General features: G+C 49.6%; 1 protein-coding gene across 49 annotated transcripts in view; it reads right to left on the reverse strand.

Moving 5' to 3' along the window:
* SORBS1 (sorbin and SH3 domain containing 1) overlaps positions 1 to 17,893 on the reverse strand; it is a 227,514-nt gene extending 209,621 nt beyond the window's left edge. For all 49 annotated transcript variants that reach the window (XM_044240147.1, XM_044240197.1, XM_044240168.1 and 46 more), the window contains exon 1: positions 17,803 to 17,893. The gene's annotated coding sequence lies outside the window, so the exon portion shown is untranslated. The remainder of the gene's footprint in view (positions 1 to 17,802) is intronic.
* Positions 17,894 to 19,175: the final 1,282 nt, after the last annotated feature.

The raw sequence follows: 19,175 nt of genomic DNA on the forward strand, positions 1-19,175 counted from the left end.
GAGATCACAAGTAGGCAGAGAGAGAGAGAGAGAGAGAGAGAGGAAAGCAGGCTCTCCGCTCAGCAGAGAGCTCGATGCGGGACTCGATCCCAGGACCCTGGGATCATGACCTGAGCCGAAGGCAGCGGCTTAACCCACTGAGCCACCCAGGCGCCCCTGGACTCTAGTTTATATGGGGTAATATAACTCTGTGTCATCCTCCTCCTCTGGAAAATCCTTCCTTCTCTCCTTTCCCAGGGCTTGTCCAAGCCCTCCTCTGCCAGGAAGCCTTCTCTGCATGGACTCTGTTTCTAAAGGTCCAAGGCCAGAAGTTTCCCAAAGATTGGCTTGGGGAGGGAAAGGGAGGAGGGGAAGAAGTTCCCTGCCCTGAGAATTTCCTTCCTGTGAATTCCGGAAGATTAACCCCTCCCCTGCTCCACCCCGGAATGGAGCACTGACCACAACATCTGTGTAGACTTTGAGTTTGTACACTCATTAGGTCAGAATCCCATAACCACCCTGAGATGGGCAGGATGAGCTGGGATAGCACCCCCTCCCCTGCAACTCGGTCCCCCAGAGTCCCTCCCATAGCTCATTGCCCAATCACTCCAGGAAGACAAAGAAGAAGACCACGTGGTTTCTTTCCCCTCCATGGGAGGGCTCACAAGTCTCCAGGCCAGACCCTTCCTTTTATCCAAACCCTAGGACTGTAAGGACTCCATGGCCTCCGGTCGGCTTGAATCCTACAATAAAACCACCTCCTAACCAAAAACTGGACCACAGGAGAGGAAGGAATAGGCCCAAGGTCTCAGCCAGTTCCAAGGCTGAGTTAGAACGTGGGTCTCTGGGCTCTAGACTCGCCATGCCTCTGCCCACTCCCTCTTTCTCACCAGCTGCACCCCCTTCCTGTCTCTGGTACCATTGGCTTCTCCCAGGCTCCGAAGCTTGCAATCACCGCGGCTTCTTCCCCTGCCCTGTTTCTCTCATCCTCTTGTCACCAAGACCAGTAGCGGCCTGCAGACCACCAATCCCACCCTCCCAAACCCACTGCCTCATTCCAATCATCTCATGACAAGGAGCCCAGGCTGAGCTCCCCAGAAGCCCATTCTACACAACAGGGCCAGATTCTTCTTCCTTCAACATACCTTTGCCATGCCACTCTCCTGTCCAACAACCTGCCATGGCTCGTCTGTCCCACGGGATCAAAGCTCTCCTGCCCAACACACCCAGGAAGCTCACTCACCCACTCCAGCCCACCTGGGTTTGCCCTGCTTCCCTATGTGCCCCCTCCTCTCTCTCCTGGATGACCTCCTGGCTCCCTCTCAGACCTCTGGCCACATTACTCCCCTCCCTGGCAGGTCTTCCATCCTCCCCTTCCTCCTATCCTGTTGGTCCCCCCATGAGGACCTTCCCAGACCTCCACAGCCCACAGTAGTCTCCTACTCTTCTGCACGCAGTCACCACTAGCAGTTAAGGGCCTAAGCCTGGTGTTCTCCTGGCCTCATGTTGTCCCTCTACTGCCTGAGCTATATGAACGTTACCTCATCACCAAACTGCAAATGGCCAACCACCAACTTGACCATGTTCTTCCCACCTCCAACCTCAGCCCGGCATTCATTCCATAAATATTATCTGAGTGCGTCCGATGGGCTAGAGAGTCCCTGCCCTTGCTCTTGAAACCTTCTTACTCTTCAAGCAATCTTAAATGCCACATGCTCTGTGAACCTCCTCCCTGTTCCCCAACTCCCACACCCCCCCCACAAAGGAGTCTTCACCTCTCCACCTTAGGACCTCCCGGTTGTTCTCCAGTCAATCTCTCCACCACCACCATGTCCTCCCTAGATGCAGACCTTCTCCTCCTCACCCACAGCTGAGCCTCCTACAATACCCTTTACCAAGAAGATGTTCAATGAATAGGCTTCACAGTGAACTGAAAGAAACAGAATCTGCCCAGTTCTCAGGCCAGCCTGGGCTCCTGGGTGGCCCCAAGCTCCCCGTACATCCAAGTGACCTCTTACTGTTCTTCCAAGATTGGATTTGGGCCCAGACTGAATCAAATGACCTCTTATCGTTCTTCCAAAATTAGGCTTTCCTCTTTAATTACACCTTATCTAACCACATTCTATGTGGATTCTAATTACATAATTACTTCAAGCCTTGGGACTTAAGGGAAAAAAAGAAAGAAAGAAAGGAGTGTGTATGATTACACAGGTAAGTAAACACATCAAATATGCATATTTCTACATGCCAGATGCCATTTTTCTCTTCATATACCATTTTGTAACTCAGAAAATATAATCCATGGAGGTGTCTAAATCACATTAAGGTGAAAAAGTCTTACTGGGTAGAAGTAGATGAAGGAGAACTTCTAGGAGAGCCTAACCCTGAGATGGGCTTCGAAAGAAGTTTGAAGTCAGTAACCAGCCCTCCCTCTTCCCCTCATGCAATGAAGCTGTGAGACTGGGCATGGTATATTCTGAAAACATGACCAGCCTGATCCCCCTCTAACCCAAATACCCGCTTTGTTCTGAATCCAGGCACTCACTGCACTCTTCTCCCCTTAGGGCACGCATGCACCATTCTCTCCCCAATCAGACTATGTTCATCCTGCAGGCAGGGGCCCTATTTCAGCCATCTTGGTATTCCCAATTCTCAATCCTCCCCCCCGACCAGTAGGGGCATCTAGCAGGCCCTTCCCCATCCTTATACTCCCGGCCTTATTAAAGTATTGACCTCCCGGGGCGCCTGGGTGGCTCAGTGGGTTAAAGCCTCTGCCTTTGGCTCAGGTCATGGTCTCAGGGTCCTGGGATCAAGCCCCGCATGGGGCTCTCTGCTCAGCAGGGAGCCTGCTTCCTCCTCTCTCTCTGCCTGCCTCTCTGCCTACTTGTGATCTCTGTCTGTCAAATAAATGAATAAAATCTTAAAAAAAAAAAAAAAGTATTGACCTATCCCAATCCACTAAGCCTTCTCATGCCACGCTACCTTTGTTCATGCTGGTGCCCCCAACTTTTATCAGGAATGCCCTCCTCTGGTCCTTTTCTAGCCCCCTCCCACCTCCATGGCAGCCCCCACTGCAGCTGGTACTTGCCCTACCTTAGTGTTTATAACACCTGGGCACAAAAACCTTTTCATGTGCCTATTTCTCCCTTCAGACCAGGTCACCCAACTTTCTGATCACACCTTCCTGCTAGTAAAATAGCTTTGAGCATATTTACTTATAAGTTAATTATAAAATCTGTACTACTATAAATAGGAAAGATACATCTTTCTTATGTTTGAGTTAAAGAATAAATAGAACTTTCACTGATGTTTTCTTCCTGCCACTCAATCGATCTCTTGAGAGCTCACCCACTGCTCTAGATTAGGAACAGCGTGAGGACAGCTGGGGTGTTTTGTTCTCTTTATATTCCCAGAATCTGCAACAGAACCCAAAATTTAGTAAATGAATTAATTTGCTCATGGCTAGTGAGCCCCTTCTGTAGGCCAGGCACACGCTGGGCCCTGGGGACAGAATATGGCTAAGAACCAGCTCTGGCCACGACCATCATGGATCCAGCTACAGATGGCTGGGGTGGGCAGACAAACAATGATTTCCCCAACAAATGTAACAAAGCAGCTGAGACAGATGCTGGGATGAATGTTCTGTCCAGAACCACTGAATCATGGAGTCTCAAACAGGCGTTTTAAACTGCTCCAGGGGATCAGAGAAGGCTTCCCCAGGAACACGCTGCTGCAGGTGCCATGTGAAGGACGAGCAGAGTTGGCTAGGTAAAGGGAAGAAAGAACACTCCCAGCTAAGGAAACTAAACAGGCAAAATCCAGAGGCTGGAACAGAGAAGCGTAAGTGTCAGGGACTAACAGGCCAATAAAACAAAATGAATGAACAAGCCCCAAAAGGATAGTGAGTTCCCCTTCCCTTTACTCTCCCCAACTTATCAAAACAGACCCAGCTTCCAACCTCTGAAGGGGTCGCTCAGTCCCAATACCGCCCGGTCTCTGGGCCAAGCAGGCAGGTGGGTTTCCTCCAGGCTTCCCAGCCGGCCGGGAGTGGGGTCCTGCACCCCTCCTGAGAAGTTCAAAAGCTTAGGAAGACACTCCTAGGAAGACACTCCTGGAAACCAGGCCTGTTGCTATGGGCACCACCAACCCAAGGCTCCTAGGCAGTTTAATTTTTTAAAGAGAGTATTAAATATTTTACATCTTCTAACAGCACGGTTTCTTCCCTACTACAATGGAAAGGAACCCCCGGTGCAAATACCCAGCAAGGCAGCCCAAGGAGGTGTGCACCCTGCCATGGAGGGTAACCTCTGGATTCCCTGCTTGCCCAGGGGGACGTTCCTCGCAAGAGCAACCTGGGAATCCAGAACTGCGGCCACAAAAACCCCTTCTCTACTGGAGCCCCTGTGACCCCAGGAAGGGAAAATTATTCACCACGATGCTTCAGGTGAGTGAAAGGTGAGTGAAAACAGCCCACTTCAGGTGAGTGAAACAGCCCACGACCTTCATCATTCAAGATCAGACGGAGACCGTGGACGGTACCGTAGGCTGGCAGGCTGGGCGCCTCCTCCCGCAGCAGCTGTTCTGAAGAGCAGCCTCGCTTCTCTCCGCGCTCAGGCATGACTAACATTTCCCAGCTCCTGGGGGGCCTCGCCCCCTCACACCTGCCAGGCCTGGCTCGCTAACGCACCATGCCCAAAGAAAGGCCCCACAAAGCAAGCACAAAAACCGTCCTCCAAGGCCTGCGACTGTCTTGGGCCAGGCTCACGGGCCGGGCAACCCATCTGTCAGCAGCCGGCACCCGCCCCTGCTTAGGCCCTCGGGCCTCCGGAGTCCAGCTTTCTCTAGCTACTCGATCTTCCATCCCTGTTGGGGTTTCTCTTTCTCTGGAGACTCTATTCATTTTGTCCTGCTTAAAGCAGCCCAGTCCCTCCTGTTGCCTTGGCTTTTCCATCCAGATCCCTGGCCTGCTCTCAAGCCCACGGCCCAGGCCACTGGGGCAGTGACAGATCTCCCAGCGGCAGCTCCGGCCCGTCCCACCTCGCCCCACGGGCCGAGGGATCCTCTCCTCTCGCCGGCCTGCTGCGCGTGTGGTCTAGGAGGAGAGGCACACACAAGAGTCAGCGGTGTGTGTGTTGCAGCAGCGTGGGACAGACGCCCACACAGCAACACGACATGAGAATGTTTCCGTTGTCCCCCTCCACGCAGCATCAACAGCTACGCCCCCTGACCATCATTCTGGGCTCACAGGAAACAGTCACTCGACCCTGGTGCTGCCCCGACAGATGCCAGACAAACTCTATATGGAGACGAGCAATCTGCATGTGAGCGAGCTCCTTACGGGTCACACTAGGAAACCGCTCACACTAGGAAAATGCACCGCTGCCAGGTCCCCCACAAATTCCGGCAACAAGGGAAACTGTTTGGATTTCAACAGTTATGTCCCAGTGACCTTTCGTACTGGGAAACCAAATTCAAAGGCCGGCCTGTGGGTTGATGTTCATAATCGATGCACCAGGCATTCTATAAATGAATAATGAGTTTGCGCATTGACACGTGGGTAGTTCCGGGATCTTCTAAGCACCCATTCCTGTCACAGCTGCCCCGGGCTAGAACATCATCCATGAATGTTGGAAAGTCACGGCCGCAAGGAGAACAAGCCTGGCAAAGCCAGGTAGAGGTCACAAGTACTCAACAATCCTGACCACAGCTCCCCAGGCAGCACGTGCGTGGCCCCATGAGAAGCCAGGTAGCCAGGAGCAGTCTCCCCCCAGGTCAGTCCTGAGTCCACCATCACCAGACACCTGACTGTCTGTCCATCTGTCTGACCGTCCATCCCTGGCCATGTTCTGCCCCCTGCTCTGCGTGCCTCAACTGGCCGAGGCTGTCTGTCTGTCTGACGGTCTGTCCCTGGCCGTGTTCTGCCCCCTGCCCTGCATGCCCCACCTGGCTGAGGCGAGATGCCGGATAGGTCAGGGGTGTCCCGGGCGCCACCACCACCCCCGGCCCCACACACACTGTCCTACCCAAACCTTCCCGCCTCAAAACCTGAAATAAACTGCTGGACGCCTGCAGGGAAGCCAAGAGCCCCATGCTCTTGTTCACCGACACCTGTTCTACATGTTCATGGACACCTGTTCTACACGTTCACCAACGCCTGTTCGAGGGATGAGATGAGCCTGTGGCTATGAAAGCACTTCTCTGACTGAAGTTCCGCGTGCAAGCAGGGATTCGCCCAGCAGATGGGGCGCCCTCCCAGCCCTGGAACATCAGAGCTCCCTTTCTCCCCAAAACAGGGCACCCTGAGCACACCAGGCCACACCAGGTGGACCTGCTTGCAAGACTGAGCAAATCACCAAGCGACGAAAATCCCAAAGAGAAGCTTAGGCTCCAGCTGCCAGATCACCCAGGATCTCTCCTCCACACACCTCTGGCACATCCCTCTGCTCCACGGGGCTGACGGCCAATGTCTGAGAACCACCCCTCACCAAGGCAGAAATACAGTATGGGGAGAGAAATGTCTGGGGACAAGACAAAGGGCCATGGGTAGAGGCAGACCAGAAGGAAAGGGACACCAAAGGGGTTCCTTGTTCAAGTGTCAGTGACAAGCTTCACTGCTGGCATTTTTACATCAGGTCTCAGGCCCAAAGCAGCCCCCAGCTTAGACACATTCAGTTCTGGGTCCTTCTCCAGTCAGTCAGTCGGCTCTGCAAACACAGCCTCGCCTGCCAGCGTTCTTTCTCTGCTCTGCGGTCTGTTTGAAAATGCTTCCTTGACTCCACCAATAACTTGTCTCCTTCTCCTCAGCATAGCAGCCACCACTACCATGCGTCAGGCACAGGCTAGACTTGCATCACTGAGTCAGCCATAACCCTGGGAGGGAGGCACCTTTATTTTCTCCACTGGACAGGGGAAAGCCTGAGGCAGAGAGGAGCCATTCGCTCCGGGAGGCAGCAGGCTTGGGCAGCACCAGCACAGCGACCACGCTCCTCGTTCGTCATCTGCTTGCCCCTCACTTCCAAGCAAGAAGAGCCAAGCTCCAGGAGATCTGTTCCCAGCTCAGGCCCATCCAGCGACATGGCCTAGAACAAATGGCTTCTCTCTGTATCGGCTGCCTCTGCTGTGAAACAAGGCTGATCACAGATGCCTGCTCTAGAAACAGAAGCTGAGCTCTCTCTGTAGCCCCGTGCAGGCTGCCCGAGAGAACTTCCTGAGATGACAGGAACTTGTGTCTAGGAGCACTGGTGGGAACGAGGGACTGAATGGCAAACTGTATTTTATTTTAATTAACTTAAAATGAATATGGCTGGTGTCCACCACACTGGAAAGCTCAGCTCTAGTCTAGAATTCTAGGAGGGCAGAGGCCACTTCTCTTTGGTCACCGCTACATTGCCAGAGCCCAGCCCAGACCCTGGTGTGCGGCTGGTGCTCAGTAATTATTTGTTGAACAAATCAAAAGCAAAGGACTTTTCAGGTGCTCTAATAAGGCTTCCTCTCCCACCCCAGCATTGATTTCCAGGCTCTCTGGCTAATCGACATCTAACCTTGGCTTGGCAAGGAGCTCAGGGCCTCCCAAATGCAATACAGCAGGGACTAGCTCTCAGGATAAAAAGTGCCTCTGTGAAGCCAAATTTATCTCCCCGAAATTCCTACTTACTAGTCCTGGCACATTAACTCATAGGTTTAGGAAAACCAAACTAAATTATGAAAAAGCACTTAAACATCTGTAAACACTATAAACGCAGGATTATAGCTATAATTTACTTTCTTAGTTAAGATGAATCTGATCTTACCTTGTAACAGTGTGAGGCCCATTAAACAAATACATGACGGTGACCTGTTTGGGGGAAACGGTCCCCCAGTGTCAGGGCTACGGTACAGAACAGCTATTACTGCTGACTTTCCCATCAATGCATTTGAGATTTGGGTCCCAAGCTCCATAACTGTGCCAAGGAGCGTGCAGCTGGACTTACAAGGAGCAAGGCCTTGTTCTCTGAGCAGGGTCTGGGCATTCTGGCAGATTAGCTCCTGTTTTCCTATTTCCTTGATGTACTCTAAATGGAAAAGCCTAACATGCACCAAGGGCCACGCACCCAGGGCTACGTCAGACACAAAGATGACTGTGATGCAGCCTCCACGAGGAGCCCGCCGTCGAGGGGTAGGTCAAACCTGCAGTGGACCGACTGTTTCAGGCATGGAACTTCAATCAGGAACAAGACATATGTGCCACAGTCACTCAGTGTGACCAAGGTCCTCACAGACATATCTACAAAATATTGACTGGGCTGCCTTGGAAGAGATACCCGGAAGGATGCTAGCACTGTGCCTTGACACAGCAGGTATTTACGGCCATGAACTCAATCAAATCTTGATGAACAGCTCATTTTAACGTGGGGGAAACCAAGACCCGGACAAGCTAAGTAACTTTTCAAGGTGCCCCAGGTCGTTAGTGATGGGACTGGACATAACACCTGAACCTTGTCACTCTCCAGTCCACCAGCCCACAATGCCCGCTCACTGTGCTTCTTCAGCTACCTGGCACGGGGAGAAAGCCAGATCTGCTGCCTGTTACTAGGTCTATCTCAGAATAAACAACGGATTTATTTTTGTAAGACAGCATGCTTGGGACGCTCTTGAAATCTCATAACTAACTGTATGCACACCACCTTAGAAATGTGCATTCAGGGGCGCCTGGGTGGCTCAGTGGGTTAAAGCCTCTGTCTTCGGCTCAGGTCATGATCTCAGGGTCCTGGGATCAAGCCCCGCGTCGGGCTCTCTGCTCAGCGGGGAGCCTGCTTCCCTTCCTCTCTCTCTCTGCCTGCCTCTCTGCCTACTTGCAATCTCTGTCAAATAAATAAAATCTTTTAAAAAAAAAAAGTGCATTCAATCCGCATTCAATCATTTCTTGAGACTATACGCTACCTTTAGCAGGTACCAGTTTAAGGGCTTGGACAAAGAGATGAAACTTCTGGTTAAACTGGAGGGTGAAATACCCATATTCTTCCCTACTCTCTCCTAGAACTCCACTAAAAGGACAGTAGAAAATTCTGATTTTTGATGGAAAGAAGACGATGACAGACAAGATATAGCAACAGAATTCTGGAAGACAGGGAGCTGACCGCCATGCAGTAGCGGGCTCAGGTTTCTGCCCTGCTAAGTGCAAGCAGGGAAGGGAAACACTAAGCAAGTGGGGACTTACGCCACAAAAACAGAAGAGTCCTCTGGAATTGGAGGCACCAAGGATTAAAAGGGGAGGGGAAAGGGGCTAAAAAAGAGAGTGTGCTAAAAGTTTGTTAAAGGAGCACCTCCAGCCCAGAGATTTCTCTTCTCCCATCTACTCAGTCTGGTCTCTCAGGCAGAAGAAGGCAGAGACTGACTGTTTAGGCAAACTACACCAGAGACATAGCTGAGGTACACAGCTGAGAGAAGAAAGGAAAGAAGGGGGCAACCTTCAAAAAAGAACAGAGTAAGGGAAAGTCTGCACACCAAACAGGGTATGCAGCCTCCTTTCCCATCCGGGTTCCCACAATGCAAGACATCCAGGCTATTTCACCCCAGGCAACATTTCTCTCCAGGAAAACCCAACATCCCCCTGAGAAAAGATCTATAGGCACAGACATCGAAAGCCGGCTCTCTTCTGGAGCCCATGATGACGTTAAGCCCCCTTCCTTGTCACACAAATGCCCAATCAGCAATCTTAAAATATAAATGGACAGTCAAGGATCAGTGGAAGAACAGTTCCAATGGGAAATCCAGTAACTGAAACAAGCAGGAAAGGGGGCTTGGAGGAAACAAAGACAAAGCAGAAAAGAGCAGAAAAACAAAAACAGAAACAAAAACAAAAACCTAACCTAAGTGAATTTATTGCACCCATGAAACAAGAACAAAATACTATTTAAAAAAAAAAAAAATGTGAGCATCAGAGAATGAGGTATTCCAGAAAGTAAACATGCAAGCATGTTTCATGCAAAACCATGAAAACATAAATTTGAAAATTCAAAAGGGTTAAGAATAAACCTGAAGAGGTCTCTCACAAATAAAACAAAAATAAAATGAAAAACAAGAAATAAAAAATTTTTTAATTATAAACTCGGGGTGTCTGGTTGGCTCAGTTGGTACAGGATGTGACTCTTGATCTCAGGGTTGTAAGCTCAAGCCCCACACTGGGTTCAGAGACTACTTTAAAAAAATAATAAAATGTTTAAAAACATAAAATAAAAATAAAAATTATAAACTCAACCCAGAAAGTCCAACATCCAACTAATAGAGGAGTTCCAAAGACAAAAGAAAAAAAGGAACTTACCAAGGAAAAATATAAGAAAATTTCCCAAAACTGAAGAACTTGAGTCTTCAGATCAAAACAGTACACTAAAAGACCTCGCACAATAATTTTAAAAGCAAGAAAATTTCCACTACAGAGAAAGAGAGATGATCCTAAAACTTGCAGTGAGAAAAAAGCAGGTTACCCATAGGTGATCAAGAATCCAAATGGCATCTGAATTTTTGCCATTATTATTGGAACCTAGAAGACAGTGGAGCAATGCCTTCAAAATTCCAAGGGACCTTGGCTTTCAACCTAAAATTCTAGACAAATTAAACCACCAATCAGGGACACCAGGGTGGCTCAGTTGGTTAAGCTGTTGCCTTCGCCTCAGGTCATGATCCCAGGGTCTTGGGATCGAATCCCACCATCAAGCTCCCTGCTCCGCGGATAGCCTGCTTCTCCCTCTCCCTCTGCCTGCTGCTCTGCCTACTTGTGCTCTCTCTCTCTGTCAAATAAATAAATAAAATCCTGAAAAAGAAAAAAAAACCCACCAATCAAGTGTAAATGTTGAATAAGGATATTTCAGATGTGCAAGTTTGAAGTGAACCGCCACAGACCCTTTCTTAGAACCTCCTAGGAAAATAAACCAAGAAAGAGGAAACAAAGTATCCAGCCCAGGACAAGGTAAAGGAATTCCCAGGATGAGTCAAGTCACAGGCCTATAGGTCAATCAACTCAGAAAAGAGGAAAGGGTTGGAGGCCTCTGGAAGGGAGGTCTCCAAGGGAAAAATGGTAATAAAATAAAGAGGAACATGTGTTATAAAACATAGATGTTTTAAAATTCTTTCAGAGACTTTGAGAATTAGTAATAAGTACATAGAAAACAAAATAGAAAAAAGAATGATCAATGATCAACTAAAAAAAAAGATGTACAAGAAAGGAAATATAGCACAACTATAAGGTTCAGCCATGAACACTATTTACACAGCCAAGCTAATGTAAGCATTGAATATTAATATAACCCAAAACTGTGATATAACCATATGGGGAAGACAGTGTGAACAGAGGATGTGGGGAGAAGAGGGGACTAAGGGCTCCTCTAATCCATGGTAGGACATCAAGGAATAATATCCAAACTGAATAATCAGGAAACAGAACTGTTAGCAGGCAATTCACAAATATAACAGTACTATCAGGAAAAATAGCTAATAGAGTTGGAAGTGACTGTAGTAGGCAGAATAATGGCCCCTCAAAGATGGTGTCCATATCCGAATCCCCGAGCCTATAAACATGTTATCTGGCATAGGGGAATTACGGTTGCAAACAGAATAAAGGTTGCTGATCAAGGGCACTTAAAATAAGATTGCTAGATTACGCAGGCGAGCCCAAAGTACTCCAAGTGTAGGGAGTCAGAGGAAGATGGGATTCTGTGAGAAGTCAGAGTGATGCAGTGGGAGGGGCCTCAGCCAGCCAGCTCCAGCAAAGGAAGGGGGCCAGGGGCCAGGGAAGGCAGGCAGCCTCCAGAAGCCAGAAGACTGCAACTAAAGACACAGATTCTTCCCAAAAGGGAATACAGCCCTGCTACCACCTTTATTTTAGCCCAGTGAGAACCTTTTCAGACTTCTAACCTACATAACCATAATATGAATTTATGTTGCTTCAAGCCACTATGTTGGTGGTAATTTGTTACTGCAGCAATAGAAAATCACATTCAGTGACGGACTCCGGGGAGTAATTGCTGGAATGAGAAGGGGTGACACAGCGTTTCTTTATAAGCCTTGCAGTGTTACTTGACTTTAAAAAGTATACACACCCACAAACACATACTTTTAAAAAGCATGTGTGTATATTACATACACACACATATACACATATATACATAAATAAAATATGACTTTGATGTAAATTAAAATTGCATGTAAAAAGGGATGAAACATAGATGCTGTCTTGCCAGATCTCACAATCTGGTTGAAAAGACAGACGGGGAACCAGCTACTGCTGAACACAGGAAGAAAAGCACCTTTCAGATGTGAGGAGAGCCTGAAAGGAGGAGGAGGAGTTACCCAGGCCAAAGAGAAAAGGCCCTCCGTGAGGGACAAGCTCTGGAGGGAGGGAGAACCTGGTTTCTGGAGACATGTGTAAGTGTTTGTGACTGGGACATCCAGTGGGTCTGGCAGAGCCAGCGGGAAGGCCGGGGGCGTGGGGCAGCTCTCCACACAACCAGGCTTGGCGCTGCCGCACTGCTGGCTTTTCCCGCTGGGCACAGGACCTGCTGTGCATGATTCAAGTGGACATGGGTAAGTGAAGGCCCGTATACACACAATATTTTCCTGGACCATTAGTTGTACTCAATAGCAGAGCATATATTTTTTTAAAGACTTTATTTATTCATTTAAGAGAGAGAGAAAAAGAAAGAGAGAACAAGGAGCAGAGGAAGGGGTAGAGGGAGAGGAGAAGCAGTCTCCCCACCAAGTGGGTAGCTGGGCGTGGGGTTCGATCCCAGAACCCCAAGATCACAACCTGAGCCAAAGTCAGATGCCTAACTGACTGAGCCACCCAGGCACCCCAACAGTAAAGCATTTTAAATACCTTTATACTAAAACCAGCACAGACATATTATAGAGTACAAAAGTCATGTGAATTTTTAACATATTAACTAGAGATTTCAAGGCAACTGCTTGCTTGCAAGGCCAGCTTTAGACACTAAACTATCTGCTGACCACTGAGAACCAAGACTCAATCTTTGTAATTGGTCTGAGTCAGAAGAAAATTTTAAAGCACTACACCAAGCATCCATCAAAGCACCAGGACCTTCATACCTGCAACCTGTCAGTGGGTGCCTATCCTCCTTGTGCCTAGCTTCCTTTGGGTCCTAATCAACATGAATCAGAAAGCTGAGCAACATCTCATTCTTTTCCAAAGGGGCCTGGGTCTTGCCACTGACTGTTGGGTTAACCCAGCTTAGGGAAACAAAGAAAAACCATCACACTGAATTCTTATATGTATTCTCTTGGCCATAAGTCCCCCCACATCCCCGACTCTAAGCATTAAGAGAATCACAAACAAGAGCCCCAGCTTCAACATCAACACCCACAGCCTTTACAGTATAGGCCTCTGTCAGAGAACACACTGCACTCTTTCCATGGAAGGAAGTCAAGAAATAGGGCACATCTCTTGGGAGAGGGTGTCCCTTGTGTCCACAATACAGGGGTGGAAACTTTTTCTATTGTTGTAACTGTTTTTGTTATAAAAACAATAATATCCACATGACAGTGAGCCCGGAAATTTTTTTTCTATAAAGAGCCACTACTGACCACAGAAGAAAAGGGGGGACGGGAGGGGAGGTGGAAATCAATGGAAGGCCACACAGAAAGAAGTAAAAAGCAATTGAATTGGGTTTGGTTTGTTTGTTTGTTTTGTGTATAAAACACATACCCACACATGGAAAGAGAGTGAACTAAACTGACTGTAAATTAAGAACAGAGAAGATTAAATTTTAATAGCAGTAAATGTATTAAAATATACTACAAAGCTGTATTATTGACAGTCAAGAAAGAATGGGGAAGAGGGTAAGAAGAAAGAGAAAGATTCAGCAGGAGGAGAGAGAAAAAAATGTATAGAGGAGGGAAACGTGGGAAAGCAAGAGAGGACAGTGAGACACACAGACACACAGGCCTATCCCTGCACAAAAAGAGGGAACAACTCAAGGAATCTAGAGACACTTCCGAGGCCTGACCAGGGAGCCAAAGTAAACTACACCACACAGGCCAGCTGTTGGCTTGGGCTATAGACTTCAAAGTATTATCACCTTTCATCCTTGCCTTTGAACGACTACTGATCCGGTTAACCACTATTCACAGCTCTTTAATTGCTCATTGAAACATTCGGAGGCTTAGCTCAGGTCCCAGGCCAGAAGCTCCCTGCACATGGGCTACAGTTCAGTCAATCAGCCAGCTCCAAGCGTGCCCTCTGAAAAGGGAGTATGTGAAACACTATCTCATAAAACATACAAAACCCTGGTGAAAGTTTGAGGAGAAAACGCTGCTTGAGTTGAAAAGAGATTCTTTGGAGAACTTTCTTTCGTTTTGAATTGTAAAAAAAACCTGGGACTTCAGCAGAACTGGGTCCCACCTCAGCACTCTCTGGCCTCACAGCCAGCACACCTGACTTCCCACATGTTCAAGTTCCATGTGGCCCAGTGGCTCCAAAGGCCTCAGCTGACCCTACAGCAAAGCAGCCTCTACCACACTCTGCAGGCTGAGGGTCAACAGGAGAGATCCCAAGGATACTCCACGGCCACTCCAAGCCCAGGCAGGTCCACCCACTCCCACCCCTGTCTAAACCAAGCCTCTTCTTGGTTCCCTCACTCCAGGGCTGCAGAAATCTGCTCTCTCCCAGCTGGTAGAGGCCCCCTTTCAGCTCCATCCCTCCCTCCTCCAAGCTTGGAGGCCGGTGTTTTCCCCTTCCCCACCTGACCTGCCTCCAACCTCTCTCTTCTTCAACCGTGTTTCCTCCTCACTTTCTTCATCCCATTTTAGAATCTCAGAGAAGGAGGGAGTAAGAGCTACATATAGAACACGGGATCTCGAATCACCAAACCTGGGTTCCTGTCCCAGCTTTGCATCTTGCTACCTGTGTGACTTTGGACAAATCACCAAACCTTCCCAATCCCTCAAATTCTTCGGTGAGGGGGGCAAAACCTGGCAGTCAGTTTTCTTCCAACACTCATGCTCTAAACACCTGAATATTCACCTGTATAACTGTAAATAAAGCAGAGAGTTAAACATACACAGGAAGGAGGAATGAATTCTAAAAACTCCTTTTCCTGAGCTTTCTGCCAATTCAAGTCACCCACTCAACCTCCAGAGAGTCTGTGCCCCTCATTCCAGGCCATTCTAGCTCTGAACTATTTACACAGAGTAAATCCTCATCAATCACACTAATCGAGGAAAGGTTGAATCTGAAGCCATCAGAGGCCTGAGTCCTGGAATACTTCTTTCATGCCATTGAGCAATAGTATGACTTTAACATCGTTTAGCAAACAAAAAGAAATGCTAAAATGCCCTCACAAACTGGACTTGTGAATCTAAGAACAGTGATGCTGTCAGGAATCCGGGAAAATAGTCTGCTCCAAAGTCTTCTGCTCTTTATTCCAACAAGGACACAGGCCCAGAGCGTGGAAGCCACAAACCCAAAGCCCAAAGCAGGTCGTTGGCCAGGATCAAAGCCAGCTGTCCTGCCTCTGGTCCCAAGCTCCTTCACCAAAGTTTTTTGGGACCATCCATCTCCTTTTACAGAGATGGATTAAATCCTAAATGACCACTGAGTGCCCTCTACAGCAAATCTATTTCCACGTCCAGGGAAGGGTCCAGACCTAAATTTGAATGACCAGATGATTACCAATGCTGCCTGATAAAAAGCCTTCTTTCCTGAACCCTGCCCATTCATACTCGATGAAGAAAACCCCAGAGTCTGCTATCTATATGGAACTCTATTTTAGGAAAGGGAAAATAGGAAAAACGCTGAACAGTTCTTTGTTCTGCGAGTAAGAAGCATCTGCTCGTCCCCTCCCAGGACTCCAACCTCACCCCCCATTATTCCCAATCCCTTCAGAAAAGTTCACAGAAACTGTCCAACTAGCAGGAAAGAGAGCAGGTAAGAGGAGGATCGGGCCAACAGGGGATGGGCTTGAAGGGAAGATGACAATCCCACCTCTTGGTCCTGCAGGGTAGAAAGCATTTCTTTTCAGTTGCTAATTCCCTGCAGGGAAATCACCAAAAACAGCTAAACTCAGGGCCCTCCAGCTGAGAAATGAGCTCTCCGCAACCCCAGGAGAGCTACCCCTTTGCTAACCGTCCACTGTAAATGCGCAGGGCAAAGGTGCCAATAGACCCACCCTTCTCTGCCATCCCCTCAGGCCAAGAGCCTGAGACAGCAGAGCTTGGCTGGCAAGGAGCTATTTAAGGCAGCATCAAGAGGGTGGGGCAGAAAAATTGCTGGCAGCATCCTCTTCCTCCACCCCTCCCTCAAGCCAACACACACACACACACACACACACACACACACACCCTCCCAGTGGATAGACAGCCATCTATCTCACCTGTGTCTCTAACGGCTGTAGATCTGAAGTCTCCAAACGTCCAGCATGTGCTTTCTGTCATTGAGGGTGCTGCCCCCATCTGCTCCCCACCCCACTTTCAATCCACCCCCTTCTCTTCAACCACCACCAAGCTTCCCTTCCATCAAAAACTAAAACTGAATCTAAAAAGAGGAGCTCAAAAACCAAGAAGAGTGGAGACAGACAAGCCATCCCTGGCCTTCACTTATGAAAGAAAAAGGGGCGTGTTGTGTGTTGGGGGGGTGATGTCAGAGGCCTGACTGCCAGATAGGTTCCATGATGTCTCTAAATGAACCTCCCTCCTATTGACAGTGAAATCAATTCTGGCAATTTCAGCAGGTCGGCCCTGTGACAACAGGAGCATCCCAGCGCTCAGTTTAAAATAAAAATCCAAAGGTTCAGCCAGAACATGCTGGGAAAACACAGGGTCTGGATAAAAGGAGCCAGGCTCAGTGGGATCCCTTCTGCTTTTATGTAGCAATGTAGCAGCGTAATAAATTCTGCCTGCCCGAAGAAAGCATGCACTGGTGAATTTCAAAGCCATCTTACGACAGCGGATGCAGGGGGGATGCAGAATTCGACAGCACATCCCCCCATGAAAGGTACATAATGATTTCAGGCCTCTCTCCCCCTCTACCTTGAACGGCGCTATCGCTTATTAAGGAAGCCACATCGGAAAGCAACCAGGTGGGAGCTAGGGATGCCCGGGGAATTCGGAGAAAGGAGTTGCTTTCCGTCCATGTCGGTGATGAGCTGCCCAGCAAGATGCTGCCAGTCACTCCGGGGGGATGAAGCAGCATGGGCGGATGGGCACGCACGGTGTTCCCGGACCCACACACGTACCCGCTCATTCAGGCGGGTCCTAGGCCAGACCGATCGTCCTAGCGCCCCTCCCGCCGCCCTCTCCTCCCGGGGGATGCTGATGAATGAACACACCTGCGATGCCTCCATCCTGCCGCTCGCTCCCTCCTTCTTCTCTGGCTGCTGCAGAGGAGCCCCTCCGCGGTAGTTTCACTTTACAGCACCAACCCACCCGGGCTTTGATGTCTCCTCCACCCACCCATATTGCAGCCAGCCTGAAGCAGGCGGACATTCTCTCCTAGCAGTGGCCATGATCGCACGTACCCCCACCCACAAAAAATAAAATAAAACCTGAATCCCGGGGACCCCCGCACCCTGGGGAACTTTCCTAGAGAGACCGGGGATCCACCCAGCAGGAAGGAAGGTCCGGCCGAGGGGGACCACGGCTTTCTCCGTGACCACGGGGATGCTCTGGGGGAGGGCGTCCCCCAAGTCCCTCCAACAGCTGGCCCTTTAAACGCGCCTCCTCCGAGCGCGGAACAAAGGCGCCGCCCGCGGGGGCCGGGCAGCCACACGCCCCCGGCGCCGCGGCCGCGGGTCTGGAGAGCGCGGGCGAGCGAGGTGGAGGCTGGCGCGGGCTTACCTTGCGGGTCTCCGGGCGGGCGGGCGGCGCGCGTCCTGCCCCACTCGCACTACACGCTGCAGTTGGCCCCGCTCTGTTTTTCTGGGACTCGGCGCTGACTTCACCGACACTCCGCTGCCGGCCAATGGGCTGCGGCGGCCGCCCCCTCATTAGCATGCGTCTGGAACCGTCCACTCCGGCAGCGCCCGGGAGGTGGGCGGTGCCAGGGGGCGGTGCTCGGTCCGGCCGTGACAGGAAGGGGCGTGTGCGCCAATGGGAGGCGAAGAACCGCCCTGCCGCCCCGCCCCGCGGCATTGTGAGCGGAGAGCGCGGGCCCGATCCGCGACGAGGCGCGCGCGGTTTCAGTAACCCTTTCTGTCCTGGCAGGCCACTGGCTGGGCCCTAGGCTGGCCCCGCGCGCCCTCTGGTCCTTGAGAAGGCTCCCCCGTGGGGAGCTGGGAAGGAACCTAGGGCACAAAAATAACAGCTAACGTGTCTGGAGTGCATATATTACTTACCCCTGTGCCCAGTTTGCTCATCTGTAAAATGGTACAATAGTAGGTTGTAGTGGGCACCTGGGTAGTTTAGGCGGTTAAGCGGCAGCCTTCGGCTCAGGTCATGATCCCAGAGTTCTGCGATCCAGTTCCGCTCCACCTCCCTGGAGAGTCTGCTTCTCCCTCTCCCTCTCCCTGTGCTTGTGTTCTCTCACTCTCTCTCTCTCAAATAAATAAAATCTGTTTTAAAAAGTAGTAGGATGTAGTGAAGATTAACATAGTTAAGCTATGTAAAGCATTTAGATCAGTGCCTGGCCTTTTTGCTACATAAATGTTTGCTACTATCATAATTATACTCTCTGTACCAACCAATGTGCTTAATGCTTCCTGGATATTTTCTCATTTTATCCTCAGAGCCTTATAAGGAAGGCACTGTCACTAATCCCTATTTTTCAAGTGGGAAAACTGTTGAGGTTTAAGTGGCTTGCTCAAGGTCACACAGAAAACAATGCAACCAGGATTTGAACTCGGGCTCTGAGATTTCATTCATGCATGCAGCACACATTCAGGGAGGCAAATGCTTGTCCCTGGGGTTACAACAAAAAACAGGGACGCGTCCCTTCATTAGGCTTCCATTTTAGTGAGGGAGACAGGCAAGTGAAAAAATCATCTGCAAAGTGAAACAGAATAATGAGAATAAAACAGGGCAATATACAAGTGAAGAGAAGGGTACTTTTTTGAGTTCAGAGCTAACTGCTACTGGGCATACCATCCAGACCTCCTCCAGTACCCCCTCAGTGTTATAGGAGAGGAATCAGAGAGGGGAAGCTGCTTACCCAAGGTCTCAGGGCCAGTAAGCAGGAACACCTAGCTCCCAACATCCCTGAAGGTAGAGCAGTC

The sequence above is a fragment of the Neovison vison genome, chromosome 2 (assembly GCF_020171115.1).
Source record: "Neovison vison isolate M4711 chromosome 2, ASM_NN_V1, whole genome shotgun sequence".
NCBI classification, from domain to species: Eukaryota; Metazoa; Chordata; class Mammalia; order Carnivora; family Mustelidae; genus Neogale; species Neogale vison.